The sequence below is a fragment of the Parasteatoda tepidariorum genome, chromosome 1 (genome assembly GCF_982258835.1).
Source record: "Parasteatoda tepidariorum strain Cologne lab strain chromosome 1, Ptep-v5.0, whole genome shotgun sequence".
NCBI classification, from domain to species: domain Eukaryota; kingdom Metazoa; phylum Arthropoda; class Arachnida; order Araneae; family Theridiidae; genus Parasteatoda; species Parasteatoda tepidariorum.
Window position 1 is genome coordinate 49,076,977 of NC_141755.1, and position 17,969 is coordinate 49,094,945.

Consider the following 17,969-nt stretch of genomic DNA (forward strand, 5'->3'; position numbering starts at 1 on the left):
CGATTTCGTACATTAAAACAAACCTGATTTTGTGACTTGACTATAGTTTTTTTCTCTTTAGTAACAACCAATTATTTAAATCTTTTATCTACATTTTTTAAATTCGGATCGTCTATGGTACAGCTTACGATAGTATTTTATGTATTTTTTAAAGAAAAAAAAATATTTTTTTTGTAAAAAAAAATTAATGTCTAGGTAATTAACTAACATCTTTTACGATAGTTCAAAAATCTGTGCATTTAGAATATTAAATTTTTCTAAATGTAAAAAAAAAAAAAAAAAAATCATCTCTCATAAGTTCTACATAAGGGCCAAACAATTGCAACAATATTTTATAAAAAATTACACCTTTTCGGCCTTCCAATTAAGCTAGATTTTGAGTGTTCTGTCATTTAATGGGTACTTTATTTAAGTCTTTTTAAGCATTAAATGGAAAAATCATGGAGTGATCGTTGTAAATTAATGGAGATATTTCATAGTATTGGAAAACTTTGGTTTTATTCTATTGTTTAAGGCGAAATTATATTGACCCACATCAGCTTCCCTTTCCTATTTAATTTTCAAGGCCAAATATTACCTCACGTGTTGACCTCTACTCATTTTGGCGAAGTTTTACTAGACCTCTTTTGGCGCGGCTAGTAGACAAAAGCTGCAGGGCAAGTAGTAGTATGAAAAGAAAAAAAATCAAAAACTAACAACCCCTAAATCTACCATAGGATTTCGTCTGCTGTTGCGCAGCGCCCTCTAACGATTACAAACCGAAACCAGTTCTCAAATCTTCATGGTTGTTTATAATTCAAATGCTCGCCGAATCCTAACTTTTGTGACAATTGAGAATTGTTATGTCAAGTTTCGTTGATAACTCTTTAAATCTAATTGAATGTATCGCGTTGCCGTGATATGAGACGCTTGGATTAATCTTCTTGGCGCGTTTATTTGGATTTCGCTTTAACCTATGTGTGATAGTACTTAATAATCACGCCGAGCTTCTGAACCGGTGGAATTAGCTGTCGTCATAAAATAATATTTTAGGTAAGTTAAGATTGATAATATATTTTATTGATCTGCTTGATTTGAATGCATGATTAAATATATTTTGCTTTTTTTCAAGAGTACTTTTTAATTTGGCGGGAAAAATCGCTCCGATTATATCATTGATAACTATCATTTAATCGCCAATTTAAAGAGGCCTGCTCTGGGACATGTTTCTATATTTAAACGCTGACTGGGGATTGTTTTTGTTTTGGAATCAGCTCTTGCTGTTCTTGCGCACGTGGGAGTTTTATTTACAGAATTTAATTCCGATGAACTATATTTTTATTGAGAGATTTGTTGTATATTAAAATAATTGTTTTGATTTAAAAAAAATTTATCAAACCTTATTAATTATGTTTTTAAAAATTTATATGTGAAATTATTATTTTTTCATTATTTATTTGTGTCATTTAAGTATATTTTATCGTTTTTTGATACTAATGTAATTTGGTCTTTCTCAATTAGAACTAAAAAAAAATTTTTTTTGAACGTGTTCGATTGATTTCCGTCTTAACATTATAAACATGATTCACAAGTAATTTTTAATTAAATTGCTTTAAAATGATATAAATGTCAACTATGATACTGTCATATTCTATGCATGCTGCATTTTTAAAATCTCAGTCTTGGTTATAAAATCTAATCTCATTTCTGAGTACTTTTAGGTGTTTTTAATATTTAAATCTAAGTTTGGTGCTTGGATTTCTTGACATTTGCAACTATATTTCATAAATAGGAAGGTTTTTAATTTTTTTTTTTTTAAATGAAAATTTTTATTGGTTCCCTAAAAATTGAACTAAGTAGATTTTTTCAGATTTTACAGTTAAGTGTTATTTTTATTGATTCTTTTTTTAAAAAAAGAAAAATACTTTTATGTATTAAAAATAATTTATAAGAAAAAATGTAACTAAACTGCATGGTGTAACAACATGACAATTGTTGTTGTTATCCTTATTGAGCATTATATCAAGATATGCTCATTTAAATTCTTGTACTGCCTCTGGTTAAAGATCATAAATTGTAATATTTATTTCATTTTATTATTAGTAAAAAAGAAGAAATTTCCATTATGATGAGAAATCTTGATTTTAAAAAGGAAAACAACAACAACAAAAATTATACATATAATTGATTTTCATGAAAATCAAAATTTATCTAATATGATCTATAATATATTATAGTTATAGTAATTGTTCATTTATATATAGCTTAAATAAGAACTAATTACTGTATTTATATTTACATATGGAATTTCTAATGATTTAAAACATATATGCTATAAAAATAAATTCGAAAAGCAACAGGTGTCATATTTAAAAATATTTTAACTATGTAATTAAAAATATTATATCTAATATAATAATTAAAAATATTATATCTATTAGTTTAACTAATAACTAATTATTTTTATAAATTGTAAATGTCTTTTAAGTAAAATGTATTAGTCTAATTCTATCAAGTGAAATATTTTGTTTGTAATCATCACCTTTAATTTATTTAGCCTACTTTTGTATAAATTTTAAATAATTATTTTTAATTTTTGTTGTACTTTTTTTCTCTAAAATTTGTTTACAATTCTTCAAAGGAAATGAACAGCTCTAAATGTTATGAGATGTAATGGGAGCTTATTATGCATAATATAGTTTTGTTGTTTGAATCAATTACTGGCTATAAATTCCTTTATCCATACATAAAAAAAGCGTTATTGAAATTTTTTAACTGCATAGATGATTTTTCTGTATCTCACTTTCACTGACTGTCATTTCTTAAAGGTAACTTTATTATAATTGGAAAATTTTGTATTAAACCACAATTTCAAACTATGTCTATCAGTTGAAATATTTTTATTGGTTTTAGAATAACAGAACAGCTAAATTTCATGAAGTTATTGAATATTTAATTTTACAAGTTCTTGGAATCTTCATCTGATAAATTGAATTACTTTTCTTTACTGAATTACTTTTTCAAAATACCATATATACTAGTTATAATTGTCAATAGAAATATTTTGATTTCCTCAAGTATAAATTGAAGCCTTGTGATTTCTTTTTTAAAGCTTGATTTTCTAACTCATTCTTCTTTATTTCTCGATAGTTCATATTTTGTGTATTTTAGTATTAAAGGTTAAATTTTAATATAATTTGTAGATGCAAAAATATAAAAAAAATTTCTCGCCCCCGGGTGGGCTCGAACCACCAACCTTTCGGTTAACAGCCGAACGCGCTAGCCAATTGCGCCACGGAGGCTTGTCGGTTAATGTGTTTTATATTTATATATCAAGTTTCATTAAGCCTTGTTTCTCTATTGTTTCATTAGATGAATTTAAATTATCTTAAATATTTTCTGTTTCTAATTTCGTTACTTAAGTTTGTTTTGTTATTAGTCACATAAAGTAATTCAAATTTTATAAATTTCTATGAAACGCTTAGAGTAAAAACAAAGAATATAACTATTTTATTTTGGAATAATTTTTCACTTACCAAAGTACAATTTCCGTTTTCTATTTGTGAATAAAACTCAGAACATATAAAGTTGCTACGTGAATTATAGGTTTTAAAACTGGATCTTACTAGTCGCATAAAATTTAATGACTTTATCAAACATGTTTCGTTTTAAAAATACGATCGTAGATTTTGTCCACAAACATGTGGTCTGCAGCAATGGACAAAATTTGATCAGAAGCAAATGGGTTTTTTCTTGTTTGTATTGTTTTTGTTTCTTTGTCTTAATTTTACAGCTAGTTTTTTTTTTATCCCAATGAATTAGTAAAGTCATGCATACAATTGAAAACCGAAATATGTAAAACTAAACTATAAAGACCAAAATATGAAAAAAAAATGTGAAAACCAAAATATGAAAATTTATTCACTTTAATGCAATTCGAGAATATCGTATGTAACAAAATATGTAAAAAACAAAGTTTTTTTAAAAAAGTTTATAATTGACGAAGTGATTTTTATCGATAATGAAATGTTTTTTTTTCATTCAATTCATCATAAAAACAAACAAACATATTTTTGAGTATTTTCTTTGAAATAGCATTTTATAATTCTTTATGGTCACTGTCAGCACATATTTCACTTAATCTTCGACAGAAAAAAAAAGAAAGAAAGAAAAGAATTAAATGCTGGACGAGTTAGTAAACAAATTAGTCAAAATGAAGTTACAAACATAGAAAACCACCACTGCTCCTACTCCCCTCCCCCCTCTATAAAAGTATGGATAATTACACTTTTAGGCAAATATTATAAATGTTAGCATAGAATTATAATTGTGTCTAGAAAGAACTATTGAAAATAATTAATAAAATTTACACAAATAAATTGATTCTTTAAAGAAATAGAAATGATTTTTAAAGATATATATATAAATTTTACTAAGAATGTTTTTTATTTGTTATTGATATTTATTTATTATTTTTTTACGAGGTAGGGAGTTGCATTCCAAATATTCTATCGGTCAAGAACTACCTTGTGCTTACCTTTTCTTTATATGTTTAACAATCTTTTGTTAATAAAAAATATTTATAAAAATATAAATAAAAATGCTTTATATTTATTTATTTATTTTTTAAATTGAAATCTAAATAAAATTGTATTTAATAATAGTTTAAGTAACTTTTAAAATATTAATTTATTTCTTAATAACATAATCATTGAGTTATTAGCCACTAAGTCATATACATTTTAAAGGTATGCGAATAAGTAATATGTGTATATAATATACATAATAATATTATATATAAGCAATCTTCTAAATCAAGTTATATTTCTTTCTTCAAAATGTTTTTTTTCTTCCGCTTTAATTAATTTTAGATTTATTTTCTGATAAAAGGAATTTAGCTTTTTATCTCTATAAGTTCTAATATTTTTTTATGATTACCTGAGAAATGATAAAAAAAAAAAAAGACTTTTACTTATGAATTTCAAGCCTACGGGGTAAGAGCCCTCAATTTTAAGTTAATTTAATGGAAAAGTTAGAAAACTACTTTGTAAGGGCCGCCATTTCTTTTCGAATGTATATATTGAATGTTAAAGCCATTTCTTTTAGATTATATGTATCAGTATGCATATATTTTGTGTTCATATATCCAGGGAATATCCTCCCACCGCCCTAGACTGTGGGTTACATCCACCTAAATTCAAATATCAAAATAAAAAATAAATTTTAAAAGTTTTAATAAATTGATAGCGAATTTAATAGTAAAACTTGTAAAATAAGGATAATAACGCCTACTCATCATAAGAGAAACCACGAGATAAATGCAGTAAAGTAGCATTTAATATGATTCTTTGAATTTTTAATATGTGGTGGTGGAAAAATTACGTAAAATGAAAAATATTAGACTAAAAATAACTTAAATTTCGTAAAATTAAAATGAAAAATTAAAAAATATTTTTGCAAAGCGCAGCCAATTGGCGACTCTGCTTATATGTGAAACTCGTGGTTCGAATTTGAGACTTCTATCTTGAAAAAACTTGTTATTTTGCCTTTCTGTCAATTAAAATATCCTAAAAAGTTCGATATTTATAAAATATCTAAATGGTTTATTTTATTTATTTATTAATTTTTTTTTAAAGTTTTTCTCTTTGTCTCATTATTATTATTATAAGGAACACATGTTCTACGTGTCAGCTTTTTTAACTTCATAGGAGGTGGAAGAATTAGTGATAAGTGGGTTTGTGATCGAGTGCTTTGAAATATATTGTTTATTATTTATTTAATAGGGAGATTTCACAAATTTCCGTTAGATTCCGTACGTTACGTTATGTTGGCGTGCGTTCACAAATCTACAAGCAAGCGGTAGAATATTTTCTGTTTAAGCCTACTTTTGAATTAAAAACATGGACATGTTATGGATAGGTCAAGAAGAACGCAAACGCAAAATGAGGATAAAGGATTCGTTATTACTAAATATTAAAATAAATCATAGGATAATTAAAAAGTTCTGATATTCATGAATATAAGGATTTACAAATGATATAAAAAAATAATAAAAAATATATAATAACACTACTATATCATGAGTGTAAAACATAAATTATTACGAAATATATATTATTTACAGTTATTAATTATAGCAATTAATTAAAGTGCAAGTTGAGAATTACAAGTATTGTACATTAAAGAAATCATAATTTAGTATTTCAAAAAACATTGTATGGCTACAAGATGCTTGGCAAAAGCAAATGAAACAATTATGAAATGTTCGTTCAACTATAGTGTGATAAAAGAGTTTTTAATTGTTGAAGTCTATTTTTCCAATTCAGCCAATGTCCGGATACTGTTTTTCTGATTGAAGGCAACAAACAGGAAACTGAAGGAAGTGTGATGAGGTATCTGCGTTGTCACACTTTGAGGTTGCAGGTGGTTTTGCAGAAATACCCCCTTTTGTCGTTATCAAACGCAAATTTATACACATTATCTTCACAAATTCATTTCCTCATTCCATCCACTTTCTCCCCAGGATACGTTCTTTAACTGTTGATTTTTTTGGGGAAGGGTTTTCTTCATCACCTGTTTTCCCCAATTAAAGAAACTGCCCAGCTGGGTGAAAAAACTGGAATCGATCACGAGCTTTACACCATTGACTTCCTGTTGTCCAAGAGGCAATAAATATTGGAGGACCGTTCTGGAGTGACATGAGGTAACACTGATGCAGTATGTGAGTTTAAAGAACGGCCACCCCCTGCAGCGGTTTCTTCTTCATGAGGTCTTCATCTTACAAAAGATATGAGTCAGTGTCCTTAACTGGAAAACGACGCTATTAAAAGATTAGATATAAATAAAGGAGTAAATTGTCACATTACCCAAAGTGCAAATGCTATGATAATCAAAATTTCCAAAATCAAGCAATTTTATCAAGTAAAAATTCTATTTCCAACGTATCTATATTAAAATACAGTATTGGTGCAGTTTTAATCGATGTCAAATATGCTAATATACTATGTATACATTAAATTTCTATTAAGACTAAACCAATTACTATAATAACAACAGTGCTTATTACCAATATTAATTAAGCATCATTAGCGTCAATAAGGGTATGACGACAAAAACTAATCAAGCATCATTGGTGCCAATAATAGTATGGCAATATTTTACTTTCGGTAAATATTGCTTCTAAACGGTTTAGTACTAATTTTCCATTGGTTTTGATTTTTAGTAAATAATATTTTTTATTTATTGTTTTTGTTGTTGTTAATTTCAATTGCCGTGGATTTTAAATTATTTTGTTTTATGGAAACACGTTACAGGTGAAAATTACAACGATAAATAAAATAAACACTTTTCAGAAAGTTTCAGAAATTCTAATTTGATGACTTAGTTCGCTTATGCTACCTTCGTCTCACGTTAGTCATTGAATTTGTTTGATATAACGATTGAAAAATAGTTACATTTAAAAGAACGTGCAGTAAACTCTTTTTTTTTTTTTATTAAATTGAAGAAAAGCCATCAAACGTCATTGATGTTATCTTTAAAATATTTGAATTAACAGAATTGTCTACTGTTTAAATTAAAAGAGTTACTACTCCAATGCTAAAACATGTAAAAAGGCGACTTTTTTTTTATCAATGCGCACCGAAATGGAAACACTCTGTCCATATCGTTTTTAGCGTCACGTTATGGCAAAAAGCTTTATTACTAGTTAGTTAGATGAGTTTATCGTTTTCTTTTATCATTTTAATCGAATTAATAAAGTTCATTGTAATCGTTTGGTTATTTGTTTCATTTTAGTTCTATGAAATGCTTAGATGTTAAATCTTTAAGGATGTCGTGTGTTTTTGAAGACAAAAGTTCATTTCGTAAAGTAAATTGCAATTTATTTTAAATATTTTAATTTCTCATCATATTTCTTGTTCTTATATCTACTTCAATGTTGAATTTAGTACGTATTTAACATGGATATCATTCAACATTAATTCTTTTAAACTAATTGAAGAATAAATACAAAAAAGCGTTATTAACGTAGATTTTTTCTCTGTTTATAGTAGAAATTATTATACGTCAGAATGGAAATAGACAGGAGTAAATAAAAATTTGAAAGAAATACTTTTTACATATAATCTTTCTCTCATTATCTTTCACGATTATAACAGTGGCTAATGCTAAAGCAATTTGAAAGTTATTCCATTATTTCAAAAAAGCTCTCGGGAACAAATTTAAATTTTCGAACGATTTTTAGGATCGAAGACTAAGATTGCCCTTTAGCCAGATAATTGCTGAATTTCAAGCGGTTCTAAACACTTAAATTAGACGCACAAACTCTTCATTTTATTATTTAAGATTATGATAATAATACTAATAATAATTATGATAAATGAGATACTGGAAAAAAGTATGGATAAAGCAAAGTGAAATATACACACACGCACAAAAAGTGGCTCAAATAAAAAATAATTTAAACGCTTCACAATAGATTTCAAGAAACGAGATTTGACAATTGTTTATCTACCCCTTGTAAAAATCATCAACTCTATAGTAAAATTTTAGAAAACTGGTAAAAAAAATTGATTTATGAAAAAAACATCTTATCATACAAATCGTAACTTATCATACAAAAATTCCAATTATATAAAAATCACTATTTTACACAATACAGCGTGCATTTTCAAGAATAAATGCATATTTTACCTATTGTTAAGAAGCTGTTGAAATTGCATGTTATTCCCTTCATACTTTTTTTTTTAAAGTTTGTGACGACCCAGCTTTTATGTTAAAATTTAAACAGAGAGCAAATTGAAAATGTACCAAAACAGTCTTGGTTTCTTCTGCATGGAGCAAGAACCTTACGCTAGGGTCTATTCCTCTGTTAAACAGTGTACATAATGGAACTAATTTGAGATGCTGCCATCAAAAATGGTATATGCATATTGAAAACACATTAAAAATGTAAAAAATAGAATTAAAAAAAATTAAAAAATAAACGAAAAACTGAATAAACTTTCCTGATTTTAAAATTATTGCCGGAAAATAAGCATAGACACTTCGGGGGGGGGGGGGAAGCGGTAGACCCCGAAGTTTCTATGTTTATTTTCCTTAATTATATCTGTTTCTAATATGAGACACGTTGAAAAAGCGGCCACTTTTTATAATTAATGAAATATGATTTGTGCTTAATTAATAGCAAATATATCATACAAATTACAAATATTTTCAGAAAGTGAAATAAAAATCTTTAAAAAATAAATATTACTTTGTGCAAGAAAAAAGGAATTTATTGCCCAATTTCAAAACCTATGCTTTGCAGTCCCGATTGACCCCATATCTTTTTCTTTTTTACAAACAAAGCTCTGTTATTATATAAACCAATAACAATTATAAAACTTTATCTAGTAATAGAATTAAATTAGTTAAGTATGTAATTAAATAACATCTTCAGTAGAAAATTTAACTAAAAAATTTTTACTCTTTGTTTCATTAAAGGAAGATCACACTAATTACATTTCCCCATGTTTATTTTCCCACCATAACGCTAAAATATAATTAATATTAACATTTGAGCGAACAATGCGCACTTTTTAGTAAAAATCCTTAATCTTTCCCTTGGATTTCATTATAACTTGAACTTTATCTGCCATAATTAGTCTCCAGGACCTTACATACTTTTTCCTTTACTACAGTATCATTAGTCACCATTTGGTTCCCGACTCCTCAGTGAGTTATTAAGGTATTCCAGGGATTAAGAATGTTCTCTAACATTTGCAAGTCTTTTTAATGATTGGTGGAACAATTCAATCTTCTGTTAATGAAGGAACCATGTCCTCCAGCGCTATTTTAATCCTTTATGAATTTGTTTGTTTCATATTCTAGGAGGGCCTTAAATTGGGGTAACCCAACGTTTCTGTAATTACGTCTCCTGAGGTACACTTTTAGCAACGCTTGGTAATTTTAAGCTGACTTAGCGGAATATAGTTTTAGATTATTTTGTTCGACTGACCCTTAAGCCGCCGCTGATGATGCCATAGAAAGTTAAAAATTCTAATAAAACTCCCGGGTGCAGTTTTAACACGTGTTAGAATTGTAGTGTCGATGCTGGCGCCTCCTGATAGCCTGGAGTGGAATTGATCTGGGATTTGAATCCGCGCATTTAGTGGTTGGATGTCTTTGTGGGAATATCAATAGTGTTAACTTCAATTATTCTAGTACATCGTTTTAGATATTTGTAAGGAACTTAAAAAAGGTAAGCGAGTTATAGTTAATTCGTTTTTAATTTTTTATGAAACATTGCATCAAAGAAATCTCTTTTGGTTCACTATCAGTAATTGCATTTTTTTTCCTTGGAAACATCAGATGTGTCGAAATTATTTCAGCAGCAAGTTTTAGCTCTTAAATTTAAGGGGTTATGAATTTTCAACGGAACAGAAAATTGCAGCGTAAAAAAAATTTAAATTTACAGTAGTTTATATAGTGGCACTATTCCGGAAGGAGCGATTTCCGGAATAGTGTTATTTTGAGTGCAAATGAGTTTTTCATATTCAAGTTCGTTAATTGAATTCTTTAATGACTCGATAGACACCCTCGCTAGCTTTCCTTTGTTTTTCTTTCAATTTTTGCACCAGATTTATTTCATAATGCTTATCAGTTCTGTTACATTTATTAATGTTGGTACGATTAAATCATCAGTATGTCTGATCCTGTATATCGCTCTCAGTAGTTTGTCATGAGAGATTGCCAGTTGTGGTGTAAGGGTGATTGACAAATAATTTTAATTTGCATGGTAATTTGAAATAGAAGAAATTCATATTATGATTTATAACAGCGTATTTTCTTATCTTTCAATAATAATTTTTTTACGAGCGTTATTTTTACAAATATGTAATAGAGGGATTTTGTATTATAGCGCGTTCTTACTGCGGTATTACTGAAACGCGTTTGATTAGTTGTTTTCGGGCCAAGGATTGGCCCGAAAATGGATGTGCGCAAGGTAATAATATTGTACTGCATATTTTAAAGAACTTTATAATTAATAAGGTTGATATTTAATTATATAATTTTAATGATTTTAGAAAATTTACAGTTATTTTTTGAAAAGAGAAAGAGAAAAATGATTGAACCGTTTTGTACAGATTTTTAGCCACGGATATGTATTATATGTTTGTTGTCAATATAAGGGTAAGTTTGTCAATATTAGGTCAAGTATATCAGGGCATTTTTATCACCACACGCTTTATAAAACTGACAAAATCAAATGAATAGAATTAAATGAATATGTAGTTTATTTATTGTAAAATAAATAGATAATCAAAATTTGATAAAAAAAAACAATGGATACCCAACTAAAGTAATTAAATTCTACATAAAATTATTGATATTAATAGTATGTTATTATTAATAAATGTACTAAAAACTTCGTTAATATATATTTTTACCATCTGAAAATCCATATCCGTCAAATCCATCTCTAAAAATCTGTGCAAAACATGCAATTCATGTTTATCTCTCTCTCTTTCTCTTTTTTAAATAAATGTTAATTTTTTAAAATCATTAAAATTGTATAATTAAATATCAACCTTATTAATTATAAACTTCTTTAAATTATCCAGTATAATATTCTTGCGTTTATCCGTTTTTGGACCAATCCTTGGTAACTAACAAATCAAACGAGGATTTTCACGTTCAATCTCAATGGTTTCTGACTTTAAATATGATAAATATTTATTGCTAACTATTAATTAAGTTTCGAAATCAGACACAAAAACGCACTTTCTCTGAATAAATTTTTTTTTTTTGCATATTTGGATTCTTGACCCTCAAAATAGGGGGTGGGTATACTTATAAGTTATATATATTTGGCGATAGTCCCAAAGAGCAGCAAAGTCGCCGCCGCAAGTGAATATTTTAAGATAACCCATTGACTAATTTAAGAGAGGAATACTTAATTTTAATCCGTTGCTAAGCAACCGTTGCTGAGCTACTAAAAAAAAATTTTTTTTTTTTGCTTCATTGTACAATTAACACCTCCTAGAAAAGATAAGGCCTTGAATGGAATTTAAAGGAAATGAATGTTAAGGGATCTGAATTTTTGATCGTTCTCTTGACCAAACTATGGGGACCATATTTTCCAGATTGCAGCTATATTTTGAAGGTTGAGAATCCAAATATGTATAAAAAAATATATGTTTATTCACAGAAAGTTCGTTTTTTTGTCCGATTAACTTAATTAATAGTTAGCACCAAATAAATAGCATATTTGAGGTTACCCCTACCCAGGAACCATCAAATTCACACTTATTACTGAAAATCTGATCATTTGATCAAAAGTTATTCTCAGTGAAATTTTTATTTTGTTTCACTGTACAATTAACACCTCCTAGAAAAGAGAAGGTCTTAGCATGGATCAATTTAGTAGTCCAAAGTTATTAACATAAACTGCTCAGTAGGGGAAAAAAGAAATATGTCACTACGTTCTGGCTATTTAGCTGCGCAGTGAAAGAAAATAAGAAAGATGTCATTACATTTTAACTACTAAAGAATCAAATTTCTTGTTTATGGTAAGTCGTGCTGAGGCCTTCTATCTTGTAGTAGGTATTGGACAGTGCAGGTATCTTTATTTTTATTACACACTCTTCTGGTGAAAAAGCAAATATCGAAACTCCTATTGGCCAAGATAGTTTTGTATTTCACAAGAGAACTGATTGTTATCAAAGAAGCTCTTTCATTTTACCTTCTACACTATTCTGAAGACTCAACAGAAAGACTGGTCATTTTCTCTGATTCAAAATTAGCACTATAAGCCATATGCAATAGAGAAACGAATTTAATCCTATCTTCTATGCCAGGGGTGGCGAACCTTTATACACCAACGTGCCATTTTCTCTAAAAAATTGCTTAATGAGGTCATAGACGTGCCGTGAGTATTGGGAAAAGAATAATACTAAATACTATCAACTCAAAACTCTTTATTTACATCGAAAAAAAAATACATTTTGCAATGTCTCAGTTATACAAGTAATTCAACTTAAAGTAACATCAGTGTGACTTCTGTTGTTGCAGATTAGATGACAAATAACTTATATTAGGTTGTAAGATGTTAGTTTAAGCAGGACTGTTGATTTTTTTTGCTAGTTATTTATTGTTAGCTTGTTTTTTACTGTTAATAATTGTTTTTTAGCATTAATTTTTAATTTTTTTCATTAATAATTGTTCATTATTTTGTTTGTTTTTTGTGAATTTTAATTTAATTGTTACATATGCTTTATAGCGTAATAGCATTTGTGTAATAACAATTCATAGTGTAACAACAATTGTGATCGGTGGAGTGCCCAAAATATTGTGACGGGTGCCATAAATGGCACGCGTGCCATTGGTTTGCCATCCCTGTTCTAGGAGGTATTGATGCAATCAGTAGAGTTCTAATCAAGTTTTTTTTAAACAATGGCGTTTTAAGAAGCAAATAGCGTACATAGTCTTTTATTTATATGCAAATAATAAAGCGACTGTTTGCACCTATGCATTTTCATGTGATTTCTGATTAGTAAATAAGGGCAGATCCCGATTTTATTCAACTATTCTATATAAGTTTATATGTATAAGTACTATACTAGTTCTTGGTACTAGAGCCTAGAGGGATTTTGACTTTCATTATGCTTGTTGCTTACGTCGATCATAACTTTTTTACATGTAAAGAATTCGCCTAACGTTTTTTTTCCCCTTAAACTTTTACCAAACACCATTTTAACCAGCCAATAATGCTTAAGATCCATCCTTTATGTCCGTACAGTGAGTAATTTTTCATGGGGTGTTAGTTTCAACTTTATGGGTGATATTGCCCTTGAGTGAGACTACTTTATACATGGTACGCAATTAACATATTATGCACTTATGCTATTAAACTATGCTTTCAATTAAAGCTATGCATTCAATCAAAACTGGTAGTCGCTTAACAAAAGTTGATTACAAATGCAACCGATTACAGATAATAATTACTTAGTACTAAATTACTTGTAATCGTAATTTCAGGTTAAATTTTACAATTGCTCTTGTAATCGTGATTACAAATAGTCATATTGAGTGATTGCAATGTACTGTAAATACAATTTATTACACGAATTACGATTACAAGCACTCATGATCATAGGATTACTTATAATGGTTGGTCATGATCACTTGTGATCATCATTAGATTAAATCACGATCTCTGCAATAATCGTATATGACATTCCATACGTTTTTATATTCTTCAATCACGATTTCAAATAAAGCTTATTAATACTTATAATCAATTATGTTTGTTCTACTTTTCATTCTCATAATCAGTTGAATCTTTAGGTCGGAAACCCATATTTACTTGTTTGTTTTATTCAAGCTGTTCTGTAATGACTGCCTTTTATATATACATATATATTTAGAATTCTTGTCAAAAGTGAATTAAAGAAATGATTTACACACGCGCATGCATTGACGGGAAAGAAATAAAACTCTTATATTTGTGGAAGGACTATGGAGGGGCGTGGAAAAAAATCACTGCTATAACGGATTTTACCTATAAATTATTTATTACTTCTTAAATGATATTTACTAGTAGTATTATTTATCATCTTATTAATTATAAGTATTTTGTTATTATTATATTTTTGATTTTTCGAAACTAAATGCTTAAAACTAAAAGTGTTGTCTTTTTATTACCATATAAACCACATATCACCTTATAAAGCAATATTTAAAGATAAAAAATAATTAGTTAGATTTTTACTATTAATAAATTGTAAAGTTATTTTTCAATAAATTATATTTACTTTTACAAGAGATTTTTTTTATGTAAAACTGTGTTAACATATCAGGGGTCTGTCCAGACATTTTGTGAAAGGTCCGTTTTTCGTTAAATTGTGAAAAAATTACTCACATTCTTTCAACCAGGGTCCGCTTTTATGTATTTGCGCAAATAGGGTCCGTTATTGCAAAAAAAATTTTTTTCAAGGAGTTTTTGAATTGTAAAGACATACAAGATTATGCTCACCACTGTAAAATTATAGTTAAAAAAATTAAATTTTTGAAAAATAAACAACAATTGCTGCTTCTAAATTAGAGATGCAACATACAAATATTTATATTTAGCCTATGCTGCTGAACGCAGAATATTCATTTCGGACGAATAATGGAAGAATCGTCTGCCGAAGACAAAACTTAATTCGTTTACATCCATCTTTCTTGTTTTCTGCCCTGGAAAGGGTTTATTCGATTAACAAAATAATAATGAAGATAAACAAATTTGTGAAGGGTCCGATTAAAAGAAAAATCATTTTGTGAAAGGTCCGTTTTTAAGTTAAAATATTTTGTGAAGGGTTCGTTTTTATGAAAAGATATTTTGTGAAGGGTCCGTTAACGGACCCAAATTTCTTCTAAACAGATCTCTGCATATGCAATTAATAGAATGAGTTAATCGAGAGATTAATGAATAGAAAGCAATTAATGAATAGAGAGAGAGAAAAGGTTGTGAAGTTCTATCGTTTTTAGCATATTTTCAAAAGTAATAACAATAATAGGAAAGAAAAAAAAGATATCTTAAAAACGGTTAAAGTCACAAACTTAATTTTAGTTTTATTTAAATAAGAACAGGAAATATAAAAAAACTTTCGAAATACAGGTTCAAAAAAGTATTTCCGAGTTGTAAATTTTTTTTTCATTTTAAAATCAAGATTTTTGAACCACTGTGCGGCGATCTTTAATGTCGACCAAACTTGCCGCCTAGGGCAGCTTAGTTCTTTATAATTATTTCCTCCTCTATAATTTTTCTCGCTCACCATTAAAACTCAAATCCCACAGATTTTAATTCTTATTATTTCGTCCTAGCTTAGGTTAATGATGTTGCAGGGATAAGATCTACGTAACCGAATCCTTAAATTATATCTTCCGCCAGCTATAATTATTATTCTTACTATCCAAATTATTTGTTTAGTTAATTTTCTTGCTGAAAAGATTGTAGTTTGTACATAGCAAAACCTAATAGCCAGTAATTTATAACAGCTAATAAAAACCCCTGTACGTTGAAAAAGGCAGTAAAAAAATATGATTATTACGGGTTAAATTTAGATTAGAAATAAATAGACTATTATTATTTTATAAAATAAATTTAGACTATTTGGGCAACCATATTTACCTCGGCCGCGAGTGAAATGCAATAAAACATTGGGGAACTTCGTTTTTTGCGGTCCTGCCAAACGCTCTGAATTGTGGAGGTGGATGTGATTCTTCCCCGGATTTCCGCTTTTTTTTCAGATTTTTCCATTTCTCCGCTAATTTCCGCGAATTTTTTAATTTTTTTTTTTGCACAAGTTAAAATATTTTGAGGAATTTAATTTTCCGCGGAGCAAAGGTATTGAAGTCCTCATTTCCTCCCTCTGAAGTTTCCCTAAAAATCATTTCCTTGGGATAAAACTGGTTGATCAGGGATGAGATTTTTCCGCTTTTTAGAGGATTTTCGCTTTTATCTCCCGAATTTCTGCCTTTTTATCAAAAACTCCGATTCTCTAAAAGTTAAGTTTTTTTTCTTTCTTTTTTTTAAATAAATATCCCACTTTTTTTGTGAAAATTCAGTCATAAACAGAAAACTCAAACTACGTCCTAGCTGCTAACCCTTCCACCTTTTACTTATTTTAGCTATTTTCTCCGATTTTAATCACAGAAAATAAGATTTTCCGTATTTTTATCCGTCTCCTGATAGTTCGTATTTTCGTAATTCAAACGTTTGCTGCTTCCTGTTTTTTGGTGCGAAAGCAAACGGGGGAAAAAATGAGGTGGGTTTGCGGTGAAAATATTTATTTGCTCATTCAATTAATTTCGTAAATTTGTATTTATTATGTCTAAACAAAAACAATACAAACAAGCCTTTTAGAAATCCCTAGTTCAAGCTCCGCAAATATCTCGATTCTTATTCACGCGATTTTAATATCAATCATCTATTTTCGTATTTACTTGATTTAAAAGTTGCGCATTGTGATTCTTATTTACGCTATTTAAATATCGTACATTATGATTCTTATTTACGAGATTTAAAAATCCAATATCGCGTTTTGTATTGAAGCATTTTTAAAATCGCGATTTTATTATCAAGCATCTATTTTCGTATTTATCTGATTTGAAAGTTGAACGTTGCGATTTTTATTCAGGTGATTTAAATATCGTACATCGCGATTCTTATTTACGAGATTTAAAAATCCAATATCGTGATTTGTATTTAAGCGCTTTTAAAAGCTTATGTAGCGATTCGTATTCACGCGAGCTTAAAATCCAATGTCGTGATTCGTTTTTGCAGTTGTAATATCAAACATCGATTTTCGTATTGAAGCGTGCTTTAAAAATTAGACATAAGGATTCATATTCGCGCAATTTAAAAATTATGCATCGTGATTCGTATTGACGTGATCTAAATATTACGCATCATGACTTATTCTCTTAATTTAAAATCATGCATGTGATGCATATTCATACAATTTTAAAATTAACCATCGGGATTTTTCATCACATTATTTACAAGTTTGAAAATCGCACTTTTTTGTCAAATTTTTGGATTTTGAATGTATATATTTTCTTGGATTTCCTCTTTTTCACTTTTTGTCTACTCTCATCCCTGGGAGGTAGCGGGCTCGAAACCCACCATAGGCTTGCCTTCTCTAATGTGTGCTATCTGTTCTCCTATTTCTCTTGTCTTTGATTAGAAGCCGTATTTTGTATTGAGAACAGTTGATACGAGTCTGTTTTTGTACATCAATAAAACAAGGTTTCGAATCCCACCTAAATCCTAGTTGTTTCTTTGTGTAGTCCTTTGATTTGTGTTATCAGTTCTGTAAATCGTTCTTTGTATTAAACATGATAGCCCGTATACTTATGTCAATAAATAAATAAATAAAATTAATAAATACATGAAACACTAAATTGTAATAGTGTTAATTTTTAACGTTCTTTTTAGTTACAAGAGCCCGTCTTCGATTTGA

General features: G+C 28.4%; 1 protein-coding gene and 1 non-coding gene across 5 annotated transcripts in view; one reads left to right on the forward strand and one right to left on the reverse strand.

The window, feature by feature from the left end:
• Window positions 1-617: 617 nt before the first annotated feature.
• LOC107449406 (zinc finger MIZ domain-containing protein 1) overlaps window positions 618-17,969 on the forward strand; it is a 225,176-nt gene continuing 207,824 nt past the window's right edge. For 2 of the 4 annotated variants that reach the window (XM_016064918.5, XM_016064919.5), the window contains exon 1: window positions 618-1,032. The gene's annotated coding sequence lies outside the window, so the exon portion shown is untranslated. Of the gene's footprint in view, window positions 1,033-10,198; window positions 10,220-17,969 lie in introns of those variants that run through there. The other 2 variants (XM_043052737.3, XM_071179880.2) reach the window with 2 other exon arrangements.
• Window positions 3,208-3,281, reverse strand: TRNAN-GUU (transfer RNA asparagine (anticodon GUU)). Its single transcript has one exon. It is a non-coding gene; the product is annotated as a tRNA-Asn (tRNA).